The sequence below is a fragment of the Lactuca virosa genome, chromosome 5 (genome assembly GCF_052849685.1).
Source record: "Lactuca virosa cultivar CGN04683 chromosome 5, Lactuca_virosa_CGN04683_v6, whole genome shotgun sequence".
In the NCBI taxonomy this organism is placed as follows: Eukaryota; Viridiplantae; Streptophyta; class Magnoliopsida; order Asterales; family Asteraceae; genus Lactuca; species Lactuca virosa.
This window is the reverse complement of record NC_136430.1, coordinates 303,840,552-303,845,867: the sequence shown is the minus strand read 5'-3', so window position 1 is coordinate 303,845,867 and position 5,316 is coordinate 303,840,552. Positions and strand designations below refer to the sequence as shown.

Here is a 5,316-nt window from a genome sequence, read left to right as displayed (position 1 = left end):
AATATTAACAAAACAAAATGAACGAACACACACGTTTTATTGTTTCTAACAATGTGTACTACATTTTTCTTCTACAAGATATGCCTTTAGAAAAATAGATCTAGACAAATGTGAATACACAAAATATCATAGCTGATGGTTACGAAGGAAAGTAGCGACAACAGTAAGGATGTGGTAGCAGATGAGGAACGGTGATAACGGCAATGAGTGGTGGAGAGTGGAAGATCGTGGAGACGGTTGTGTGTACGGATTTGGTTGTTTGCTAATGGTTACAAAGGCTGCGATATGTAGGAGCGGTGGGTTAGTTATGGTTACGTCATAGAAAGAGAAAGGGAGAAAAAGGAGAGACCCCCACAGGTGGTGTGGCAGTGGTGGAGACATTAGAGACGGTGGTGGTGTTTCTGCTGCCGAAGACTAACATTATGTCTTTAAATTAATAAATCAAAATGTCGGTTTAGAGATAGAAAGTGTTAATATTCTATGAATTCAGAGAGAGAGTATCTGATTAAATAGTAAATGAGGATATCAAATGACATTTCCTATTAAATATAAAATGTGTTTCTTTAAGCATAATAAATGGTACAATACGCTTAAAAGGTGATACATGTAATCTTTGTATTTGATTGGCTGATGTTTAGTCATACAGATCACCATATGATATAATCATCTACACCATTAAATTAGATCTAATGGATTAAAATTAATCTCCTTGTTTTTAAGACTTTGAACTTAAAATTTAGTAGACCCACGTTATATATGTGTTATAAAGTAGTATATATATATATATATATATATATATATATATATATATATATATATATATATATATATATATATAGAGAGAGAGAGAGAGAGAGAGAGAGAAATTTAATTGTCTCCTACCTTTTATGTCTACAAATATTCCTACTCATTAACATTATGACACGTGTCATCATTTCACCATTCAATTTAATTTTATTTGATATATTCCTAATATACTCTTAATGAGATAGTTAAGTAATATGGAATGGTGACACATGTCATAATTGTAATTGGTAGGAGTATTTAAAAGCATAAAAGGTACGAGACAATTTAATATATATATATATATATATATATATATATATATATATATATATATATATATATATATATATATATATATATATATGAAAAGTGAATATACCATAAGGTACATAAGGTTACGTACCAAAAGAACTATCCGACGTCGTTTCAAAGTTAGATGAGCTTACTTTCTTCCTCGGGCTATCGCATATCAACTGAGAGAAGTCAAAAACGGAATCGATCATGCTATACTCTCTTCCACTCCTATTACGAAGATGGGAAAAAGCTGTGACTCCTTCGATTCTTCCCAACTTATTGAATCATTGAGATTCATCTTATTTACATCAGAGGTTTTTGATCACGCAAAGTGGGTTTATTTCAATTGGTTCTGGCACATGGCTTACACCCTAAAGACCGAGGGAGAGAACGATTTCCATTTGTCATATTTCAAATGACTTCCTTTTCTCAAGACAACCAACTGTTAGTTGATTTCTTCTCCCAATTTTTTCTTCCACTTTTTCTGATTTAATCTAAAGCTCGAATTCAGAAAACTAGAACTCGTAAGTTTTTATATATCTTATTGTTGGAAGTTTGATCTTTGAAGAATCGAGAGTAATTCACTTGGAGTCAAAATTCATTTTTGATTCAGTTTGAGTATGTGTTCGACAAAATGTTAAAGATTTGTGAATCTCAAATGGTTTTTCATTTGCAACTATATTAAAAGAAGCCCACCAGGTGTTCGACAAAATGTCATCTCCTATAATAACACTATTTTTTTCATTTTTTTATGTGAATCTCAAATGGTTTTTCATTTGCAACATTGTTTCTGGTTGGTGCATTTCTATTGTATATATGCATCTAAGAATTAGTCGATAACATATATAAACTGCAAGTGAGCAAGTGTCCTGTCTAGGAACACATAGTCTTATCAAGAGATGGACAAATCATTTCTCTTCTTTTAAGCTTGCTTGTAAGGCTTCTAATCTTGATCCTTTTTACCTCAGGAAATGAATTCTTGATTCTTTTTTTTTTGTTCTGTGGTTTGTTATTGGTAATCAGGTGTCTTTACAGGGAGAGGATGACTTTTATATAAGATATTATACGCTTCAACTTTTGACTGCCCTTTTAACAAATTCCCCCATTAGGTATGTGTCATACACACTTTTTCTTTGTTCTTTTTAAATTTTATTTCATATACTGAGGTCTATTCTTACAATTCTCCGTGAGGTATGAACTGGTTACCTGTTGAAATCTTTAATTTGTATGATGTTTAATAATTCTTTTTCCTTAAACACTATGATCATTGCCTTGTAGGTCATATGTAATTAGACCTTGTTAGTTCTCACCTACTTGACACGTGAAGTAGAGGTAATCTTTTTCCCCTATTTAGTGCCAAATTTTTTATTTAACTATAAAGTTACATTACTTTCTGTCTTCTGCCTATTGTCCTTTGATTGCTATACTAGGAAATCCAAAAAATCTTGGTCTTTGAGGGTGCTTTTGAGAAGATTTTCAGTATCATTAAAGAAGAGGGAGGTTCAGAAGGTAGTGTTGTTGTCCAGGTGATTAGTTGACTCTTCGTCAAATCTATACCATCAATGGTTTCTTGTTGTTTTTGGTCAACTTGTTATGCCATAATATTGAATCTGTTTCAATATTTGATTTTCAGGCTTTAAAAGATGCCACATGGTGTTTCTTGATTGCTCCCTCGAATCAAAAAAGACTGATTTGCCCTCACACTTCATAAAGCATTCGCATATTGAAAGATGCAGCTTAGTTATCTTCATATTTACCTATCCATGGATTCCCACTATAAGTCCCAGTAGAAGCTTTGATTAGGGACTACCATGTTACCCAAACCCCAATGCAGGTGGTGAAAAACAAAGCACAGATGTACAAACACCATTGTATATTGATATAGGTTTTATTGTTTTAATGAATTTTGAGTGTAAAACTAACTATCGAGATTTTTTAATGAAATGTCAATCGTTAAATTTCCAGATTTCCTAGTTGGTTGTATGATGTGTTTGTTAAATAACATTGTGAAATTGAATTCCTCCAACAACATCAAACATGGAATTTGAAGGATTCTGTCGGAATTGAATTCCATCCATGGAATGGAATCACGAATTCCAATTCCGATTCCTTCAGAATCCACGAACCAAACATGCCCTTAGATGACTAACTTCTTTTAATCTTAAGTGGTTGATTCCACGATCAATTCCCATTCCGGCCACAATTCCATCATTCTCAATCTCGGCATCAGTGAAAGTAAGCGCTTTTTGTAATCTCCTTGGAGAGAAAACTTCCACCTCTATCATATAACATGCAAACACAGGCCTATGATCAGAGAGCATAAATTCAGTTCTTCTGTAACTCATCTGCCTGATTCCTTTCCCATATGAAAGGATTCTGTCACACCATGCCGGAGTTCTCATCCCAACTTTCGGATCCTCCCCATAATATCTCTCTGAATTTTGCTCGTATTTGTAAGTTGGTGCAAAGTCCAAAATACCCTCCGACCATCCATCAAATGCACGACCTTTTCTTAGCTCCTTAATTAGCTGCAATTAACATGTCATTGAAATAATTTAAAATTTCTAAATTAATTTTAAGCTAGTTTTTATAAATATAACACCAACTTACTTGATCATACTCTGACAATTTAGGCCAGCGGTTTTTGGAAATTAAGTCACGTGTTTTACTTGATCACCCAACTAGATAATTCGACTGGAAATATATATATATATATATATATATATATATATATATATATATATATATATATATACAAACGAAAGTTATTTGTAAGAAAAATAGAAAAATAAAATTTTTTACATAAACCAATAATTGTAAGCTGTATACTCATGGTTGTCTATCTTCTTGGGAAGAGTATTTTTTGAAAATGAGCTAAAATGAGTTCTTTTATGAATTTCATGAACATCAACATTTCTTTTAGCAGCATCAGCTTCCCTTTCACCTGATGTTAACTGAGTGCAAATGAAACAGAAAAGTGTCTGATATATCGACAGGCCCATTGATATCGGCCCATGAAAATATAAAAATACAAAATCTGTTAATTGTAAAAGAAAGGGAACGATTAACAAGATGTAATATATTGTATAATACAAAATTTGTTTTTCCTATGAATTAAAAGTTTCTTTGAATTAAGAATTTTTTGAAATCGTTTCTATGATCGAATGACAATACATGTCGATTGAACTGGAGTTAAGAGTGAACACGAAAATTGTTTTATTTTTCTCAGAAATTCAATCCCCACTGTACTCGTTAATTGATTTGGTGTCGTCTGATTCTTGTTTCCGAGAATTGCAATTGCTATGAATTCGTTTTTTGGTGTGGACGATTTTTCTTACAGAATGATGAACATGGAATAATTCGAAAATCAAGGACAAAATCGAGTCATATGTTATCTGCGAATAAGGAAAAACATAGGAATTTTATTTTAGTAAATTGTTTTTATTTTAGAAAATTAAATCACTATTCAAAACTACTTAGTTTTGAGAAATGGGTACCTAACATCTTATAAACATATAGTTTGTACCACATACAATCATAATTAGTCAAGTTTGGATACCTATTTTCAACATAACTATTGCAGCACGTATGCAAGAAGTATACAAATTTAGAAATGTATTATTTTCTTGCTATATGCCCATAAATCAATTTATGGAAACTATTAAACGAGTGAATGAATTAATCAATGAAAACTATTAAATCACATATATTTTATGCATTTCTTCTGTATTAAAAATATCATTTCATGCCTTACGATTCAATGCTTAATATATATTAGTTATATATGCCCAATTCTTCATGGTTGTAATTTTCCAACTATGACATTAACCATAATATGTAGCATTCACATATGTTTAATGTATAACAACCGCATATAAGGAATCAGTTGAATCAAAATACATATGTTTAATGTTAAAAAGTCTATATAAACTTCATTTTCCACAACACAACCCAAAACATTATATTTTTCATTTAAATATGTAGAATACAAAAGGGGTACTATATGCTTTATTTGAAAGACTTACATGTTAGATTTTTATGATAAAATTGTATTATTATAAATTAAGAACCATAAGTTTGGTTGTTTATGTTTAATAGGTTACAAAGCTATTCATTAGTTTTCAATATTTTGAGTATGGAATGTGGTTGGTACCTAACATACAAACCACACACGCACATATAGGATTATGATATTTTGAGAAGTGAAAGAGCAAGTGAATAAGAAAATCGCGTCGC

At 31.3% G+C, this 5,316-nt stretch overlaps 1 long non-coding RNA gene across 3 annotated transcripts; it reads left to right on the top strand.

The window, feature by feature from the left end:
- The first annotated feature begins 1,192 nt into the window (after positions 1-1,192).
- On the top strand, positions 1,193-3,044 carry LOC145112287 (uncharacterized). 3 transcript variants are annotated; one of them, XR_013710497.1, is made up of 5 exons: positions 1,193-2,014; positions 2,104-2,189; positions 2,359-2,412; positions 2,511-2,606; positions 2,714-3,044. It is a non-coding gene; the product is annotated as an uncharacterized LOC145112287 (long non-coding RNA). The 3 variants fall into 3 exon arrangements; XR_013710496.1 differs by having other exon boundaries at positions 1,195-1,524; XR_013710495.1 differs by having other exon boundaries at positions 1,195-2,189.
- The last annotated feature ends 2,272 nt before the right edge of the window (positions 3,045-5,316 follow it).